Here is a 22,048-nt window from a genome sequence, read left to right on the forward strand (position 1 = left end):
TTTTGCTAACTGTAGCTTGCAAAATCAATTGCCTTGGTAACAGCAGCAGAGACAATCCCCTCCTGGATTCAGATAATATTTGTTTTGTGCGTGCTGCAAACTGCGTTTTGAGCTAGTTGCTTAACTTTATGAGCTGGGTTGTCTGTCCTAGTAGTAAATGTTTGCATGCACTTGTTAGCATTTACCTATAGCCGCTATGAGAATTGTGCACTACCAGTAATACCGTATATACCCGGGATGGCACAGGCATGGTATGAAGGTATGGAAATCTGGATATCGCCTAACCCTACTACTCACTCTCTGCACAATTACTACTTTTAATAATTTACACTGAACATTTTACAAAAACACATTTACTGGAAGAACTATGCCGATGGAAAATATGGTAATAGAATTTCTGTAAACTCTCTCCATTTTTTATGTGACCATCTGCTCCAAAAGATGTCAGCAGAAAGAATGAGGTTTCAATCATGACAACTTGAGTTTGGAAGAAAAAAAAACCTTGGTTATTGAACTACATTAAGTTAATTGTATTCACACTCTAACAGAATTGAGAAATTGGAAATTCATCATGGGTCCCTGATCTGTACTACACAGAAATGCATAATTATGGATATCAATGTCATTCTCGTCATGGTTATGTATCCTAAATAGGTACACAAAAAGGTAGAAATATACAATATGCTCCTTCGCAAATTTGGGTACTATTTTTTCTATTTTACCCCCCTTTTCGTGATATCCAATTACGATCGTCTCATCGCTGCAACTCCCCAACAGGCTCGGAGAGGCGAAGGTCGAGTCATGAGTCCTCCGAAACATGACCCGACAAACCGCGCTTCTTAACACCCACCCGCTTAACCTGGAAGCCAGCTGCACCAACGTGTCAGAGGAAACACTGTTCAACTGATGACCGGAAGTCAGCCTGCAGGCTCCCGGCCCGCCACAAGGAGTCGCTAGAGCGCGATGAGGAAAAGTAAAGCCCCCACGGCCAAACCCTGTTGTTTGGATATAAAGCACAGCACAGTAGAGCTCAGTGGAGGACAGTAGAGTACATTACAGAACAGTAGAGTATCGTTCAATACAGTAGAGTATAGTTCAGTACATTAGTGTATTCTAATGTACTCTACTGTGTATTGTACTGAACCCAATGTACTATACCCTACTTTTGTTTACTGTACTCTACTGTGCTGTCCAAACTTGTGAAACATAGAAGTCTATGATTGGGTAAGATTTGGTTTGTTCCAGGACAAATCTTAACCAATCATGGATGTCTATGTTTGGGCCAAAGGAAGGTCAGGCCAGACGTCTGTGCTCGTTGAAATCAGGGCTGGTCCGGACAGAACAAAAAACGACATCTATGGACGTTGAAATTTAGGCCAGGGCGGACTGACAATTTCAACTGCTTATCAACGTCCATGGTTGTCAGGTGTCAGTCGGTGCTTAGTGGGTGAGGATGCTGGTTACAGTAAATGGAAAGACGTGGCTCATTGGTAGGTGTCAGTAAGAGCTGGGAAAGGTGACATTAATTGGAGAGGGGGGGGGGGGTATCTAGACTTTTTACACTCACTTAAAACCACCAGATGACAGGAAGAAAACCGTTATCAGCTGATCATAACAGTATGCAGGTGGAAGGGAGGACAGAGGCAGGTGACCCAACTGTGGTTTGTGACTACTATGATTTCTCATTGTAGCCAATTGAATTGCAGAAATTCAGTAACAGATTTTTGGGAAATTCTGTTACCGATTTGGAAACAGAATTTTGGGCTTTAATCAATTAATAATTCAAACAAAATGTATATCAGTAAAAACGAACTAATTGATAGGTCTACCTTTACTTGTTACTTCTGTGAACTTGTATTATCCTCCCTCATGAGGGAGAGAAATGTGAAAATATCTTAAATATTTTTGGTGACGGAATTTCAAGGCAACGTTTTCTTAAACTTACAGAAGGCAGAAAACATTATGCCAAACAAAATATTAGTGTTGGTATTAGTTGGCAGAGGTCTTAGATTTCAACATTATTGTGTTATGATGTATTTCTAAAACCTTTCAAGACTTTTCTGCTCGATTTTTTCTAAGACCCCTTTTCCATCTGTTAAATCAAAGCCTTTGCTTATTCCTCATTTTTAGGATGGAAAATGGTTGAATAATGTATACACTGAGTATACTATACATTAGGAACACTTTCCTAATATTGAGTTGCGCACCCCCCCTTACCCTCAGAAGAGCCTCAATTCGTCAGGGCATGGACTCTACAAGGTGTTGAAAACAGGGATGATGGCCCATATTGATGCCAATGCTTCCCCCAGTTATTTCAAGTTGGCTGGATGTCCTTTGGGTAGTGGACCATCCTTGATACATACGGGAAACTGTTGAGCATGAAACACACAGCAGTGTTGCAGTTTGAGACACAAACTGGTGCGTCTGGCACCTACTACCATACCCCATTCAAAGGCACATACATTTTTTGTCCCATTCCTCCTCTGAATGGCACCCATTCACAATCCATATCTCAATCGTCTCAAGGCTTAAAACTCCTTTAACCGGTCTCCTTCCCCTCATCTTCATTGGATTAAAAGTGACATCAATAAGGGATCCTGGATTCAGCTGGTCAGTCTGTGTCATGGAAAGAGCAGGTGTTCCTAATGTTTTACATACTAATGCCTTAATTTCTACAAAATATAGCCTCTTCACATGTTGGTGCTCATGGGTGCTTTAACATGGAAATGAACCTACTCCTGTGTCTAGACTCTGGGGCACTAGAAACGGTCCTAGGACTGTAAAGACAACACCCATCCCTAGTTGTTAGATAAAGATTTACTGAAGGATCTGATGTTGTTATTTGCTTCACTAGCTAGGCCTATGCCAGCATACCGTGTTATCCTACACATATTTAGGGGAAAGTGGGAGGCAAGACAGATTCTCTTGTTTCTCCAAGTAGGCAATTGTTTTCATCTTTCTACCACTTTCAATCACTATAGTACTGAAATATAGGCCACAACTGCACTGACAAAAACATCTCTGAACACGTTTGCTGCAGCATTCAGCAATGCAGTAACACTCAGAAATTGAATTCCATGTGTTACATTGGTGGAAACAGATTATCGGTCTGTCTGCCTCCCACCCCACCCCACCAATGCCCACCCCGCCCCAACCCAAAGTACTTTTTTATTTACTGTATTGTGTCAGGACTGAGAAATTGTGAAATTTCCCAGCATACTATATCCGATAGTTTAAAACACCCACCAAACAAAACATCATACAGGCTGTCCTTTACAGAGTAGCCTAGCCTACATATTCAGTGTTCTCATGGAAATACTAAGCAAAATTAACAAAGTTATGAGAGCCACCTCTAATACATTCAGACATGGTAGAACCAAATTACTTTCCCTAAATATTGACATGAATCTCCCAACTGTTGCAAAGACGCTAGATGAGGCCCAGTTGCTCTTACACCTAGATACCACTTAGTGAGGAGCAGTGACGAGCCCAGACATGACAACCTGATGTCAGGGCAGGCCTGTCGGCACGCTAGGGGAAGTCCAGGTATGACGAGTCAATGTCAGAGCGAAGTAAGCAGCTTCTGCTTTGTACTTGAATAATCAAAACATGACAAGCCGAACTTGGTGAAGAGGCGAGACAGGTGCAACCACTCACTAGGGATAGGCATGAGTAATCGAGTACTCGAACGGACGTCAAAAGTCGAGCTTTAACCAGATATCTTTTTTTATTTGGTCAAAATGTTGTCTTGAAGACAATGTTAATTTGCTTTGACTCCAGTGTTCCATTTGTACATGTGTATTTGTGGGGCACAACAAAAAAGAAACCAAGCCAACAATCAAACAGTTCTTCTCCATTAATTCCCTTTCCCCTACGTCTCACTCACACAAATTGCGTTCCGACTTCTCCCTCTACACATGCTTGCTGAGCTCCCGTTAAAGTCTACAGAAATGAACACCTATAAAAACATATCTACAGTGCCTTCAGAAAGTATTCACACACCTTGACGTTTCCACATTTTATTGTGTTGCAGCCTGAATTTAATATGGATTCAATTTTGATTTTGTGTCACTGGCCTACACACAACACCCCATAATGTCAAAGTGGAATGATTTTTCCTACATTTTTACCAATTCATTACAAGTTAAAAGCTGAAATGTCTTGTGTCAAAAAGTATTCAACCCCTTTGTTATGGCAAGCCTAAATAAGTTCCGGAGTAAAAAGTCTCATAATAAATTGCATGTGTGCAATAAGTGTTTAACGTGATTTTTGAATGACTACCTCATCTCTGTATCTCACAAATACAGATAATTGTTATGTCCCTCAGTCGAGCAGTGAATTTCAAACACAGATTCAACCACAAAGATTTCCCAATGCCTCGCAAAGGGCACCTATTGGTAGATCGGTACCAACCAGGCACTACAGGCCCCCTTCCTAATTCAGTTACCGGTGAGGAAGGAAACCTCTCAGGGATTTCACCATGAGGCAAATGGTGGCTTTAAAACAGTTAAGAGTTCAATGGCTCTGATAGGAGAAAACAGAGGATGAATCAACATTGTTGTTACTCCACAATACTAACCGAAATGACAGAGTGAAAAGAAAGAAGCACGTACATAATTAAAATATTGTTTCATTAAGGCACTAAAGTCAAACTGCAAAAAATGTGGCAAAGAAATTAACTTCATGTCCTGAATACAAAGTGTTATGTTCGGGCAAATCCAACAATATATTACTGAGTACCACTCTCCATATTTTCAAGCATGGTGGTGGCTGCATGTTATGGGTACGCTTGTCATCGGCAAGAGAGTTTTTTGTTGTTGTTGATAAAAATAAACTGAATAGGGCTAAGCACAGGCTAAATCCTGGAGAAAAACCTGTTACAGTCTGCTTTCCAACAAACACTGAGACAAATTCACCTTTCAGCAGGACAATACCCTAAAACACAAGGTCAAATACACACTGGAGTTGATTACCAAAACGACATTGACTGTTTCTGAGTGGTCTAGTTACAGTTACATTTTATTTAACTAGGCAAGTCAGTTAAGGAAAAAAAAAGATTTACAATGATAGCCTACCAAAAGGCCTCCTGTGGGGACGGGGGCTGGGATTAAAAATAAATTAAAATATAGGACAACACACACATCACGACAAGAGAGACAACACTACATAAAGAGAGAACAAAGACAACATAGCAGACTAAAATCGGCTTGAAATGAGCAACAACCAATTTAAGCAACAGCAACTTAAAATCGCAAAGCAATGAGCAAACAACCAATTTGACAGAGTTTGAATAATTTTTTAAAGAATAATGTCCAAATATTGTACAATCCAGGTGTGCAAAGATCTTAGAGACATAACCAGAAAAACTCACATCTGTAAATCGCTGCCAAAAGTGATTCTAACATTAATTCAAATCAAATTTTATTTGTCACATGCGCCAAATACAACAGGTTACTTACAAGCCCTTAACCAACAATGCAGTTAAAATAAGAGTCAAGTAAAAAAAATATCCCCCCCCCCCAAAAGTTACAAATAATTTCAGAACAGCAGTAAAATAACAATAGCATGGCTATATAGAGAGGGTACCGGTACAGAGTCAATGTCCGGGGGCACTGGTTAATCCAGGTAAAATGTACATGTAGGTAGAGTTATTAAAGTGACTATGCATAGATAATAAACAGAGAATAGCAGCAGCATAAAAAAAGGGGTGGGGCAATGCAAATAGCCTGGGTACCCATTTGATTAGCTGTTCAGGAGTCTTATGGCTTGGGGGTAGAAGCTGTTAAGAAGTCTTTTGGACCTAGACTTGGCACTCTAGCACCGCTTGCTGTCTATTGCTAGTCTATGACTAGGGTGGCTGGAGTCTGACAATTTGTAGGACCTTCCTCTGACACCGCCTGGTATAGAGGTCCTGGATGGCAGGAAGCTTGGCCCCAGTGATGAACTGGGCCGTATGCACTACCCTCAGTAGTGCCTTGCGGTCGGAGGCCCAGCAGTTGACATACCAGGCAGTGATGCAAGCATTTAGGATGCTCGATGGTGCAGCTGTATAACTTTTTGAGGATCTGAGGACCCATGCCAAATCTTTTCAGTCTCCTGAGGGGGAATAGGCTTTGTCGTAGCCTCTTCACCATGATAGTTTGTTGGTGATGTGGACACCAAGGAACTTGAAGCTCTCAACCTGCTCCACTACAGCCCCGTTGATAAGAATGGGGGCGTGCTCGGTCCTCTTTTTTCCTGTAGTCCACAATAATCTCCTTTGTCTTGATCACGTTGAGGGAGAGGTTGTTGTCCTGGCACCACACAGCCAGGTCTCTGACCTCCTCCCTATATACTGTCTCATCGTTGTCGGTGATCAGGCCTACCACTGCTGTGTCATCTGCAAACTTAATGATGGTGTTGGATTCGTGCCTGGCCATGCAGTCATGAGTGAACAGGGAGTACAGGAGGGGACTGAGCAAACACCCCTGAGGGGCTCCCATGTTGAGGATCAGCGTGACGGATGTGTTGTTACTTACCCTTATTGACCCAGGGGTGTGAATACTTATGTAAATGAGATTGTATTGAAAATGAAATACAGAACTTTTGCAAACATTTCTAAAAAATTGTTTTCACTTTGTCATTATGGGGTATAGTGTGTAGATGGGTGAGATTTTTTTAAAAATCAATTCTGAATTCAGGCTGTAACAACAAAATGTGGAATAAGTCAAGGGGTATGAATACTTTCTGAAGGCACTGTAACTGATCGGATACACAAGTGACATTCTTTGCCAAATGACGACAGCTTTATCACAAATTCGAAATGGACTGGTTGATTGAAGTAGGGAAATATGTATTCCAACAAAGAGCTGCAGTTTTGGAATAATTGCGTCCGTTTACTTTCCGGTTGTAACTAGTTACCACAAGCACAAAGTCAAAATTGGCAGTGTGGTTAGTGTGTGTTAGGTTTAAAATCTGATTTTAAGATGATAAATTGTAGAAATAGGCAGGGTTTATGACTTTGTGCAAACTAGTGATGACCCTACTTTGCAAACTGCCATTTAGAATTGGTTAGCATAGGTTATAACCCCCTAAACAGACAAGTTCACACTGAAAATATACAAAAACATTACTTTGATAAAAGACAAAGAGAGTATTTTCCTCTGAATCATTAAGCCTAGTCCTACTCACTAAATGGGTGTTGTGGATGTAATTCATCCCCATGCAGTGTTCAATGTGGAATTTTTAACCCATTTAGACAATTCCAAAGAACAGGCAGAATGAACTAAATCGAACATCTGTATATCGGCTCTAATACCTCAAACATTTTTTGTTGAACTCCTTTTAATTTTTTTTAATTTTTAAATCTTAGGCACACACGTGCTGCTTGTAAAAAAAGGTTAGCGCAGAGCCCTGAGCCATAGGCTTCTTCTACAAGAAAGTGCCACTGCCGAGGTTCCACAATATAATATAACCAGTTGATATTACGATTTCAATAAATTAAATCTTAAAATGGCACTTGTTTTTTTATTGCCAGAATATACATGGGGCAATTTAGCTATTTGGATTTGTTATCTGTAATGGTTATGATAAATTAGGCATTGTTTCACACCCCCTGTATATAGCCTCGTTATTGTATTACTTTAGTTTATTTGGTAAATATTTTCTTAAGTCTTCTTGAACTGCACTGCTGGTTAAGGGCTTGTAAGTAAGCATTTCACGGTAAAGTCTACACTTGTTGCATTCGGCGCATGTGACAAATAAAGTTTGATTTGGCATATCGATAAATGTGCAGATAATTCTTTCTAATACAGGCCTTGTTCTAAATAAAAAAAGTTTTGGGAGGGTGTGTTCCTCTGCCCAGGTGTTGCTAATGCATGCCAGATCTTACAATGTCTGGATAGGTATTTTAAGTATCAGCTAACCACGTCATGTTATAGCAAACTGTCAGTCGACAATGTGGCATGCAACCATTGGTTGATGGATGAAACCTCTGAGCAGGGGAATGCAACCTGAAGCAGTCCAGAGACATGACGAGTCACGCTCCAGGTGGACACAGCTGCACACAGTTCAGTTCACTTATGAAGGCACGCCAAGCACTGCCATAGGCCTACTTCCTTCTTGACCCAAATACTAGTTTCTTCCCTTGTGCAAGCTTTTGAGAATGTTATCCATGTTCCCGGCTGAGACTGACAGTGAGCATACATGTAGCTTTGATAATAAAGGTCCAGGCTAGGCTATGTGCAGCAGGCCATATTTTATGTGTCGGACATAGGCCTATACATAGAATGTGTCTCTACTTGAAAATACATGATCTAAGTGACTGATAGTTGGTATTCAGCAGTCATAAAAGTATGCCTTATTTACTTTGAAGGACTACTAAAATAGTGTTGTCAGACAGCATAGGCAGCAGATCTAAAGAGATGAGTTGATGACTTGGAATTAAATAAAGTTATCAAATAAAACAAAAGTAATATACAAAACAAAACATTAAGAAAACCTTCCTAATATTTAGTTGCCCTCAGAACAGCCTCAATTCGTCAGGGCAAGGACTCTATAAGGTGTCAAAAGCATTCCACAAGGATGCTGGTCCATGTTGACTCCAATGCTTCCCACAGTTGTGTCAAGTTGGCTGAATGTCCTTTGGGTGGTGGACCATTCTTGATACACATGGGAAACTGTTGAGCATAAAAACCCCAGCTGCATTGCAGTTCTTGACACAAACCGGTGTGACTTACTACCATAACACGTTTAAAGGCACATGCATTTTTTGTCTTTCCCATTCACACTTTGAATGCCATACATACACAATCCATGTCTCAATTGTCTCAAGGCTTAAAAATCCTTCATTAACACATCTCCTCCCCTTCATCTACACTGATTGAAGTGGATTTAACAAGTGACATCAATAAGGGATCATCGCTTTCACCTGGTCAGTCTATGTCATGGAAGAGCAGGTGTCCTTAATGTTTTGTACACTCAGTGTATTTTATTAAAGTGAATAAATTATGGTTAATAAGTGATAAGCATAATGGGCAGTCACTACCGTCACATGGCGCTACAGAGGGTGGTGCGGACAGCCCAGCCCACTGGGGCCGAGCTCCTTGCCATCCAGGACCTTGCACGGTCTCTATGCACACACACAGGGCTCTACACACTCACTCCAACACAAACAAACAATTATACTGACTCTACACACATACAATCTTAATTTACGCTGCTGCTACTCTGTTTATCGTACATCATGATGCCTAGTCGCCTTACCCCAATACATATCTACCTCTATCACTCCAGTATCCCTGCAAATTGTAAATATGGTATTGGAACTGACCCTGTATATAGCTTACTTTCTCGTGTTCTTATTTCTTGTGTTTTTGTTCTACCTTATGTTATTTTTAGTATTACATTGATTACTGCATCCTTGGGTTTAAAGCTTGCAAGAAAGGCATTCACTGTACTTGTGCACATGACATTAAAACTTGAAACTCATGGGACAGTGGCCTCCACCTTCATGAAATCAATGGTTTCAAAAGGTCAGCAGACAAAATGTGGAACATATTCCTTGATGACTCCTGCGTTGACAAATGTATTTTTCATGCCAATGAACTTTTATTGATTAGAATCATTGAGGGAGTTTTGTCACAGCACACCAATTATACAGTATGTGGTATGTAAACACTGAGGGTTTGCACTGAAACAAACTTTTTGAAACCAGCCTGCCTGGGACACAAGCCATGTTTATACATTACATTATAGTTATTACCAGGGTTAAGGGGGTCACCAGTTGTGACACCAGTGCACAATTAGTTAAGATTCATATTGCGGAACTACATTTAGGCTAGACTAAGTAACCTCAAGGTCCAGTCAAGCCAGAACAATTAGTATCAGAAGAGAAAATAGAGAGCGAAGCAGAGTCAAGCAGTATACTTGTTAGACAAAAATGTAAATGTGTGCTGTGATTTGAAGGCCTGTCTGTCTAAAGCGACCGAATTCCTGGGCTGTGTTCCCACTAAGCTCCCTATCCCCCCCACCCCAACCCCGGGTTACTCCCCCCCCCCCCCATCTCGAAACATTTAGCAACAAAGCGTTGATCAATATGTACTTTTCAGTTAGAACGCACTGGCCCTCCGATTGTAACAATGCGACATGGAAACAATGTAACGTTACGCGTTCACAACACGATCACACTCTGGAAATCTAAAATGTATGTTGTGGCACTTTTCTCCCCCTTCGCAAAATGTTTCCTCCCTGCCTCCAAGCTCATTCTGTAAATGTTCGTGTCGCTACAAACATATAATTGGGTGCGCTCCCATGATACCCATGGAACGTTATACAAAAACAACCTCTTCCCTCCGCCTTATCTCTCTCATCACCGAAACGATGTTAGCCGTGCAATACTAAACCGTGATAATGATATGGGACAATCCAAAAGTGCTTATTTGTGTGGCAAGTAGCCAGACATTATTACAACTTAATGAAACACGCTTCACCGCAACTACTGACAATTTACAGCAGAATAAAAACAAAACTCACCACGACGCCCGTTTGGTGTAATACAATCCTGAATATCTACAGTAGTGAAATTCCTTTCTTCCTTTTCACACGTTCTCAACCCCGGCCCGTCTCCACACTCCAGTATCCAAGTGTGTGTGGGGGGGGGGCTGTGTCAGTGATAGGAACGATCTGGGACAGGCAATTTGGAGGCAAAAGATCGCACGTCTGTTTATCCTAACGAGTGACTAGAACGGTCCCAAACATTCCTCAGTGTTACCGAAGGTCTCTATAACACATTTGTATCTCTCCGTCTTCCTCGAGGCATAGGGGGACGTGAATCCCAGTTTATTCCTTGCATCCAGGGGAGTCGCCGCCTCTTCTAGTCCGCCATGTTGCGTCTGCAATAGAAGGAATGGGAAGCAGAGAATTCCCAGGCCAGGCTCCTCCCCGGTGCCACTGCGACATCTGGCGGATCATCACGAGACGGAGTAAACAGCATCCCTATCCAGAAGAGCACGAGTCAACCATCTGGTCATTTCTGTCACATACACAAAGTCGAATATTGGACGGGTTTATTAATTTCCCATAGGCTGCCGGGGAACACGATCCCATTTAGTTGGCCCTCTGTCAACATTGGCCAATGGTGGTCACCAACCCTGGTCCTGGGTTAAAGGTTGCAGGCTTTTGTTCCAGCCCACTGAGCCCAGCAGTAGCACACCTGATTCAACTGATCAAGGTATTTCTTTTTTTTTTAACCTTTATTTAACGAGTCAAATCAGTTAAGAACAAATTCTTATTTACAACGATGGCCTACACCGGCCAAACACGGACGACGCTGGGCCAATTGCGCGCCGCCTTATGGGACTCCAAATCACCGCCAGTTGTGATACAGTATTGAGACTTGACGTTTAATTGATTAGTTGAATCAGGTCAGGTATAGTGCTAGAACAAAAGCCTGTACCCACTATAGCAGCGGTTTCCAACCAACTCCAGGCCTTGAGTACCCTTAACAGTACACATTGTTATTGCAGCCCCAGACAGGCACACCTGATTCAACTACTCATCAGGCCCTCAATGAATTTAGTCAGTTGTTTGACAAGCGCTACAACAAATGTGTGCTGTTGGGGGTACTCGAGGACCGGAGTTAGGAACCACTGGTCTAGGACTCGGGAGGACCAACCAACCATTGGTTGACCAAACGCTGCAAGAGGCTTTACCAAAGCCACTAGGGTACAAATATTTCTCTGCCAAAATTTACACGTTCTGAGATATAAAAAAGCAATGTCCCAATCAGCTTTTTCCCCCCTTCTCTAAAAAGATGTCATTTCTGGAACTCACTTCCAGATCACTTCAAACGTTTAAGATTTGTATTGATTTTACTGGTGGTTCAAAACTATTTTAAACCCAGCGTCACACTGTTGCAATTCAATATTTATGCAATACAAATTACATTACCGTCTGCAATAACATCATTCAAATACAACACATTTTATGTTAAGACCGATTTTCTATACAGCAGAGTTTCAGATATAGTAATATGTTTATTACAGTTCATGAATTAACAAGTCAATAATGCATGTAGAGAATACATTTAAAAAAAATACTGATATACTACATGGTCCAGTCATTGAAGAACAGTCAAGTAGAAAGAACACTGCTACAGAATATGGTATGTGACTTACAAGTGTTATAGTTCTATTGTCACATAGGAAAACATTCTTATTTTGGTACTGCTTATAAGACTGAATGTGCGGTCCCTATATTGGTTTCTCAATTATCAAATCAAGTTTATTTTATATAGCCCTTCGTACATCAGCTAATATCTCGAAGTGCTGTACAGAAACCCAGCCTAAAATTATGTAGCAGTTCCTCTATTTAATTGTGCGTATTTTACATATATTTGAGTATACTCCCATGGGTGTAAGCTGTCGTTTCGCATGGTCTGGATAATTTAATTTGCAGCGTGGGTGTCAATACAGAGATTAGTTTTGACAGAAGGTAAATAAAGTATGTGTGTTTACGAGCTGCCAGTATGAGGATAGCTCAGGCGGCTAGGTTGGCAATGACAGCTCTGGTGAACTCGTCAATGGTAGCAGAGCCTCCCAGGTCTCCTGTGCACAGCTGCCACTAATAAAAGTAGTGTTACACACACACACACACACACACGGTCCATTCACACAGGCAAATGGCCCTCACAAATACATACAAACATGACTAGTGTGTAAGAGAGCCTTATTCACCAAACTCAAACACAATACAGGTGAATATTAGGTTATTTTGAAGCAACTTAAAAAGGAAAATTACACCAAGAATATATTTTTGTATTTCATAAATCCATTGTTGAGTCTCAAAATGCTTTGCTTGTCAGCAATCAAGTTGGATATGTAACTTTTAAAATAGGGAAATCATCCCCGTATGACTTAGAACGTTACATCTGTGCAAAACTCATCCAAGCCATACATTCTTTTTAAACATTGTCTTGCCTTGGATTTAAAATACATATTCAGTCTAACTCTTGAGAAACATAGGCCAACATGCATTTTTCCATATTTTATTCTTTAGTATTTGACCATGATGATATCTTTAAAAACAACAAAAGGTCTGTCAGCCATTGTAACAGTTAGGGAACAATGGCAAGTTAAGAACAAATTATTATTTACAATGACTGCCTATCTCGGCCAACGCTGGGCCAATTGTGCGCCCCCCTATGGGACTCCCAATCACAGCCGGATGTGATACAGCCTGGTGTTATCAAGTGCTAGTTCAAAGATCCAATATTATAACACCAGTACTATAGCCATAACCATTATGTACCCAGAACAGCACTTTGAAGCATTTATAATATATATATTTATAATAAATATATACACACACAAGTATGTGGACACCCCTTAAAATTAGTGGATTCGGCTATTTCAGCCCATTGCTGACAAGTTTATAAAATCAAGCACACAGCAATGCAATCTCAATAGACAAACATTGACAGTAGAATGAGCTTACTGAAGAGCTCAGTGGCTTTCAATGTGGCACCATCATAGGATGCCACCTTCCCAGCAAGTCAGTTCGTCAAATTTCTGCCCCGGGCAACTGTAAGTGCTGTTATTGTGAAGTGGAAACGTCTAAGAGGAACAACAGCTCAGCCGCAAAGTGGTAGGCCACAAAAGCTCACAGAATGGGACCGCCGAGTGCTGAAGTGTGAAAAAAAAATCGCCTGTCCTCAGTTGTATCACTCACTACAGAGTTCCAGACTGCCTCTGGAAGCTACGTCAGCACAAAAACTGTTAGTCGGGAGCTCCATTAAATGGGTTTCCATGGCCGAGCAGCTGCACACAGGCCTACGATCACCATGCACAATGCCAAGCGTTGGTTGGAGTGGTGTAAAGCTCGCCGCCATTGGAATCTGGAGTAGCGGAAATGCGTTCTCTGGAGTGATAAATCATGCTTCAACATCTGGCAGTCCGACAGACAAATCGGGGTTAGCGAATGTTACCTGCCCCAATGCATAGCACCAACTATAAAGTTTGGTGGAGGAGGAATATGGTCTGGGGCTGTTTTTCATGGTTCGGGCTAGACCCCTTAGTTCCAGTGAAGGGAAATCTAAACGCTACAGCATACAATTTAGACAATTCTGTGCTTCCAACTTTGTGGCAACAGTTTGGGGAAATCCCTTTCCTGTTTCAGCATGCTCGTGGCTGAATGGAAGCAAGTCTCTGCAGAAATGTTCCAACATCCAGAGTAGAGGCTGTTATACCAGCAAAGGGGGACCAACTCCACAATAATGCCCCTGATTTTGGAATGAGATGTTCGACAAGCAGGTGTCCACATATACTTTTGGTCATGTAGTGTCTTACCAAAAACCAATATATTTAAAGTCCCAATGGACTGGCTGACATGCCTGTCTAAGTCACCAGTAGCAATGCCACCACTCTGATATCATCATAACCAATATATAATGGAACGGACATATAGCACATACAGTACAAAAACAGAAAAGTCACTGGTCTGACATGATCAAATGGTTTCTCTTGTGAACTCAGGCAAAGCTGGTCATAGGCTCAGGTTACAATGGCTTGTTCGTTTGTGAAATGTAAGGATGAAAAAGCTTAGCTTTGACTGAATAGACAAACACAATGGATCCCCAAGGTCACAACTCCAGCAAAGGGCTCCCAAGATAGTGACCTCTACGATACACTGAATTTTACAGCATACACAGTGGACAGAATATTAAGACATTTTAGTTTTTAGTAACTAGTGATTATGAATTGAGTACGAGTGAATAGGATTCAGTGAAGCTAGCCAATTTCACAGTTCAGCTTGTTAGCATCCCTGCTAACGCAACAATGTGAAAACATTGATTTTCAGTGTTTACAATGTTCTCCCTTCACAGGAATGACCTCCGCATCCTGCTGATTTTACGACAGTGGCTGTGTGCGTTTGTGAGAAACAGTCCAGTTTTTTTTTTTTATATAGTAACTACAGCAGGTTTTCTTGACGTGACTAAGGCTGTTATTGCAAAAGGCCAGTTATCCTTTGTCCATGGACACACTGCACGTACAGTTATGAACAAGGCACTTTATAATGCCTGCCACAACTCATTGCTGTGAAATGGAAGACCCGAAGTTCACTTATGCAGTGATAAGATTTCACTTGCTGGTAAATTGTCCTCGTGGCACAACTAGCTTGATCAATACTGCTGAACAACCTGCAGCACAACCAGTGTGGACTGCAAGGCTAGATTAGCGGTGATCAATTTAATATAAAATCATATGCATGTCCACAGCACAAACAAGGAAACAGTGTAGAGAGAAGGCAGAGTAGGAGAGTAAAGGGAAAGAGAGGTGGTAGCCGACAGAACTATAGAGATGTAGTAGAGCTGATAGAAGAGTGCATCCAACAGCAGAGGAAGTACAAAAGAACCGGTTGACATGGAGTTGGAGAAAGTGTTCAGCAAGGAAAAGACTGGGAGAAAATAGAGAAGGTCACAGCAGCATAAATGGACAATTTGGTCGAAAACAATTAATTTAAAAGATTAATGCAGAAAATGAATTGCTTTGGCCAAATCGAGAAACAGAAACCCTTAGAGGATACGCAGAGCGTGTTATGAGGAATGTGAGAAGCGGAGAAGAGGAACAAGAGCTGTCAAGAGTGATGTAAGGAGAATTAGTTTAGTGGGACAGGGAGCAAAACAGTTGTGGCAAAGTTATTAGGGGATATATGGCGATATGGGGTTCAATATATCCAGATTATATTTTGTTGGCCGTTCAGTTCAGGGTAAAGGGCTGTTCAGGGGACCAGTACTTCTTTAGTACGCGGGTCGGTGGTGGAGGTTCCCCACAACGGCTTGCACAAAGTCCCCGGTCGTGCTGTAACCGCCCAGGTCTCGGGTCCGCACCTGGGACACATGTACACACACACACAGGGTGCAAGGGAATAGGAGGAGAGGGAAACGTGGAGGGTAATTCAGACTGGTGCAGGGATAGGAAACTCCAGTTCTCAGGTGCCTGATTGGTGTCACACTTTGGCCCCAGCTAAGACACCGCACTCCAGTAATCCTGATCTTCAGTTTAGAATGCAATTAGTTTAAAATCACATGCGTTTGCTAGGGATGGGGGAAAGTCTGACACCTCTTTGGCCACTGAGGACTGGAGTTTCCCACCCCTGCACTAGTGAATTGACAAACACTATACTTCAAATTCAGATCACACGTCCTTCCACTTTCAATCAAGCTACCACCATTTCTCCAAATTATCAGACCATAATACCTCCACTATTTCAGTGAACAGAAATCATTCTCCCACATTCACTCTGCAAAAACATACATTCTGTGTTGACCATGCACCTGTCTAGAAACCATGGTATTACTTAGGGTTAGAGCTGCTGCCATTAGTCCTAATACGGGCTGGAGCGCAGACAAAATTAGTCCATCTTTGTTACCAGCCAGTTTCTACAGTTACAAGAACAATGTACAGCAGGACACAGAGTGGTGTACAGGATTCCACCCACGTCAACATGCACAATCAAAAGGCTCTCTCACACACCAGGATATGAGTTATTGCTTTTTAGGTGTATTTTCATTGATAAATGCAATTTGAGGGTCATTAAATTGTTTGGATCAGAGTGTTTGTTTTTACACTTTTCACCCATGAATAGTATTTTTAGATTTGACGCACAAAATTCATATACATATTGCAAAAACCCAACCGTGTGCTCTCCCATCCAACTGTAGAATTAATACATGCACACAAACCAACAGGATTTAGTAGTGTTGATACAATATCGTCACACACAATTACATTGCCCTCTTTGATGACCCTCCGGACAGCGTCTGACACCATGTTGAAGTGGTATTCCAAGCTGTAACACAAAACAGTCAGTTGAGGTTAGTGCACGCACACACGCGCGCACAAATCCCATTGGAAGCAGTGCCCACTCACTTGAGGTGATGGAGCATGTTGGCAGCGCTGAGCAGCATGGCCGTGGGGTTGGCGATGTTCCTGCCCACAGCCTGGGCAAAGTGGTGTCGCGCTCCCTGAGATGAAGAGAGTCCATTACATTTCTCAGGCCATTTTATCTATGCTTGGGTCTGTAATGTAACTAGTGTATGATTGCAGCGGACTGGTTAAGTTGGATCTCAGGCAGACTCCTGGACACTCACAGTCTCAAACACGGGGGACTCGGCACTATAGCTCTCTCCTGGGACCACTCCTGCCCCGCCGACCAGCCCAGCTGCCAGGTTGTCAATGACGTTGCCATAAAGGTTGGGCCCCACCAGCACGGCAAACTGGTATGGGTTCTGGACCAGCTAGAGAGAGAGAGAGAAGCAGTAAGTGAGTGAGTGAGTGAGTGAGTGAGTGAGTGAGTGAGCTAAATTAAGCTAAATTAAATAATTTAGTCCATTAGTTGTTTAAAAAACAAAAAATAACAGAAATTTCAGTTAATCGCTCAGCACTACCAATGAAATGTTCTAAATTTGGAAGAAAAAAAGATCCACCTAACTGGCACCCTAGGTGAGCTAAAATAAAAACACACCCATTGTTTGGTTGCTTGGCAATATGTGATGTACCTCGTACTCCAGAGAGCTGTACTCTCCCTCGGTCTGCTCTCGGATAATGACCAGGTCGTTGTGGCGGGTGCTATAGCCAAGCAGGCTGTTCACATGAACCACGTTGGCAAACCGGTCCAGTCTACGCCTGAGGAGAGCTTCATTAATGAGATCAGCCAACCAGCCAGCCACACGCACACACTAGAACAGCCATACAACATGTGAACCGTGGCCCGGAACCCGAACGGGGTCAATACCAAGAAAAGAATCTAAGGGTATTCAAGTCAGGCTTCAAATGAATATGGTTGAAAGTTGTAATATAATGCACAAGCTGCAATTTCACAATTTGTTAGTGCATGGGCAGTTTTCCTCTTATGTCATTAACGGAGACCTGGCCGGGTGGTGCCAGAATAACAACCTGTCCCTCAACGTAACCAAGACTAAGGAGATGATTGTGGACTACAGGAAAAGGAGGACCGAGGACCCCATTCTCATCGACGGGGCTGTAGTGGAGCAGGTTGAGAGCTTCAAGATCCTTGGTGTCCACATCACCAACAAACTAGAATGGTCCAAACTAGAGGTCGACCGATTATGATTTTTCAACGCCGATACCGATTATTGGAGGACCAAAAAAGCCGATACCGATTAATCAGACGATTTGTATTTTATTTGTAATAATGACAATTACAACAATACTGAACGAACACTTATTTTAACTTAATATAATACATCAATAAAATCAATTTAGTCTCAAATAAATAATGAAACATGTTCAATTTGGTTTAAATAATGCAAAAACAAAGTGTTGGAGAAGAAAGTAAAAAAGTGCAACATGGGCTATGTAAGAAAGCTAACATTTAAGTTCCTTGCTCAGAACATGAGAACATATGAAAGCTGGTGGTTCCTTTTAACATGAGTCTTCAATATTCCCAGGTAAGAAGTTTTAGGTTGTAGTTATTATAGGAATTATAGGACTATTTCCCTCTATACCATTTGTATTTCATTAACCTTTGACTATTAGATGTTCTTATAGGCACTTTAGTATTGCCAGTGTAACAGTATAGCTTCCGTCCCTCTCCTCGCTCCTCCCTGGGCTCAAACCAGCAACACAACGACAACAGCCACCATCGAAGCAGCGTTACCCATGCAGAGCAAGGGGAACACCTACTAGAAGGCTCAGAGCGAGTGACGTTTGAAACGCTATTAGCGCGCGCTAACTAGCTAGCCATTTCACTTCGGTTACACCAGCCTCATCTTGGGAGTTGATAGGCTTGAAGTCATAAACAGCGCAATGCTTGACGCACAACGAAGAGCTGCTGGCAAAACACACGAAAGTGCTGTTTGAATGAATGTTTACGCGCCTGCTTCTGCCTACCACCGCTCAGTCAGATACTTAGATACTTGTATGCTCAGTCAGATTATATGCAACGCAGGACACGCTAGATAATATCTAGTAATATCATCAACCATGTGTACACTGCTGCTACTTTTACACTGCTGCTACTCTCTGTTTAACATATATGCATAGTCACTTTAACTATACATTCATGTACATACTACCTCAATTGGCCCGACCAACCAGTGCTCCCGCTCAATTGGCTAACCGGGCTATCTGCATTGTGTCCCGCCACCCGCCACCCACCTCCCGCCAACCCCTCTTTTACACTACTGCTATTCTCTGTTCATCATATATTCATAGTAACTTTAACCATATCTACATGTACATACTACCTCAATCAGCCTGACTAACCGGTGTCTGCATGTAGCCTCGCTACTTTTATAGCCTCACTACTGTTTTTCACTGTTTTTATTTCTTTACTTAACACCTTTTTTGCACTATTGATTAGAGCCTGTAAGTAAGCATTTCACTGTTGTATTCGGCGCACGTGACAAATAAACTTTGATTTGAACTGACAGACCTTAGAGAGCTATATCCTGTCAGAAATTCCCAGTTGATAAACTAATCCCATGTTACCTAGGTAGGCAAGATGGCCTATCTAAATATTGTAGTTATCATGCCCAGATTATGTGCCAGCCAGCCATCTCAAAGCCAGCCAGCTCCCCTTTAAACTACATGGGGTTGTTAATCTTTCCTACACATGGACAGAGAAAATAAAACCCAGTCAGAACACACTGATCTGATAAAAGCATTCAAGTGGGAGCAAATCTCCTGCATAGGAAATGAGAGGAGACAAGTCGGTTACCTTTCATGGCCACCCTGTTGGTCTTCATGGAGGCTAACACCTGCTCCAGCTTCTCGTTGCTGTCCATGTGCTGCACCCCACTCAGGTGAAACTCCTCAAACTCCACTGGGACGTCAGCCACCTGGAGGGGGATGGAAAGGGAGGTTTAAGGCTAGAAACAAGGAGATAAGACAAAGGGATGAGAAACAGGATGGACATATTGAAGATTAATGAATAAAGGAGTGAGCGAATGGGCTACAATAACTTAAAAATTAGTCTTGTATATTCAGTTATCAATGAACACCGAAAATATTGGATTGAGCTCAGAGAACGCTTGAAGCATGGTGCAGGCAATATCAAGACAGTGGGCTCCGTTCCCACATGGGCAACATACTGTGTGTGTTTACTATGTGTGGAAAAGTGACAATCCGGTCTCAAGTGTTTAGGTGGGGGGCACCAAGAGAGGTTCATGAGCTTGGGGGTAATGTGCGGTGAAAGTAATAGGATACTTGGAGTGGAATGTGCCAAGGAGATGAGTTAGTTAGCTAAATGTCAACCGAGGGACCAGACATCCACACCAATGCACTCTTAAGGCGCTTTCACATATCTCTGTGTGATCCGGATCCTGGCACCTTAATACATGCTATAAAGCATGTGTGAAACACAAACAAACCTTGGCTGAAACAAATACTTGACCTGCGTGAGTAGCAGGTTCAAGGTCCAGGACCAGAGTACCAGGTATTGTGACACAGCAGCGCAAGTCACTTGGAACTTTTTGCCCATTGTAAACAAGCTAGCTTGCTAACGCCATGTAGAATATACATTGTCACTAATGCTGCAGGAAACCAAATTTCATATTTGAAAACACCCTTAGACACATCACCTCTCCTGGTCAGACTTAAGGGGAGCCGCCATGATGTACATACCTTGAAAACCTCCTTGACAGCAGTCATCAGCTCAGGTCCCACTCCATTCCCGGGCACCATGGTGACCTTGAAGGTGGCATCGGCGCAGGCCGGCGGCGCCTCGGGCACACCCAGACAGGCGGTCATACTGTGGGGCCGGGCAGCCAGCTGCTGCCACCACGGGACAGTGCCAGTCAGGCCCTAGAACAGGACACAATAGTAAATTAGGCCTACCATAGAAAGTATGCATTATCTGAATGTCTCATCTGATGGCATCACCATTAGCAACACCGTGTCAATACAACTTCAAGACAATGGGGGTTGCTTAGACCAGAAGCATGGTTCCCCCACCAATTACACTAGAAAACTGGACCGTGTTCAGGCATGAAGAACATTCTGAATAAGTGTCATGTACCTTGATGATAGGATAAGGGGGACATAATTCAGAACGTTTTACACTATGAAGCGACAGGCTATAATAATCAATTTGAGCTACCTTTACGCCGGTCTCTCGTATCAGAAGACAGCCCAATTGGTTTATCAGGCTGCAAAAATTAGGTTTAGGCTCGCTGACGCTGTGTGGTCAGAAGCTGATTACACACCATCACAGATAACGTTAGTGTCACAGATTTGTATTGTTCTATCAGTAGCTACTAGCTAGCCAAGTTAGCTAACGCCAGCTATCATCATCCTCCTATCCCTATCGCATTGGTGATTAAATTAATTTATATCAAGCAGTTTCTAATAAAACGGCTGTCCCCAATAGCAACAACGAAGGGTTTTACACGAAACACTTTGTCCACAATTTGATGGCTGTAAACATTATCTACCGACTAACCTTGGTCAAAGTTACAAGGCTCTCTCTAAAGGCAGCAGCCATCCTGATGACCAAACCAACGAGAATGTGAAGGAAATTAACTTTGTCTTTACAGGCTAGAAACGTTGATTATTCTTTGGTGGAATAGTTGAACTGAGCATATGAGCGAGACACAGATGCCACCTAGTGGATTGGAGTTGCAGTTCGTCCTAATATTTTCAACTTCAGCAGAGTAGACAGTTCAGCCAAATTAGTAGTGCCAAGGAGACCTCTTTAGAAGGGGCAAATATTTGTCCTTTTTCACAGAAATTTGAGACCAAGATGGATGTGGTTACAGAAACCCTGCCACTAATCCTGGAGGGTTGCAATAATGCATGATGTAGTACCAGTTTAAGATTTTGAGACGGGAGGCGTGATTTGAACCTGGCACGCTAGGGTCCAACAGAGCCTGACTTATTGCACTGCTCCAAGAAAGCTAACTCCCTTGGGGAGCAGTATTCTGTTTTTATCGGTCTGAAGGTAAAGAAAGTCACGCTGCATGCTTAGCAAGAACCACTTCTCCCGGATCCAGCTCATACCTGGCTCGAACTTCCGAAATCTGCCTGGCAAACACATGGGACCGCCCTCC

General features: G+C 42.3%; 1 protein-coding gene and 1 pseudogene across 5 annotated transcripts in view; both read right to left on the reverse strand.

Annotated features, from left to right (window-relative positions):
• LOC139536191 (receptor-type tyrosine-protein phosphatase alpha-like) overlaps positions 1-10,928 on the reverse strand; it is a 59,721-nt gene extending 48,793 nt beyond the window's left edge. For 3 of the 5 annotated variants that reach the window (XM_071336513.1, XM_071336509.1, XM_071336510.1), the window contains exon 1: positions 10,513-10,925. The gene's annotated coding sequence lies outside the window, so the exon portion shown is untranslated. Of the gene's footprint in view, positions 1-10,512 lie in introns of all 5 variants that reach the window. The other 2 variants (XM_071336512.1, XM_071336511.1) reach the window with 2 other exon arrangements.
• Positions 10,929-11,994: 1,066 nt separating this feature from the next.
• On the reverse strand, positions 11,995-21,702 carry LOC139536202 (isocitrate dehydrogenase [NAD] subunit beta, mitochondrial-like; annotated as a pseudogene).
• Between the last annotated feature and the right edge of the window lie 346 nt (positions 21,703-22,048).

Source organism: Salvelinus alpinus, chromosome 12 (assembly GCF_045679555.1).
Source record: "Salvelinus alpinus chromosome 12, SLU_Salpinus.1, whole genome shotgun sequence".
NCBI classification, from domain to species: Eukaryota; Metazoa; Chordata; class Actinopteri; order Salmoniformes; family Salmonidae; genus Salvelinus; species Salvelinus alpinus.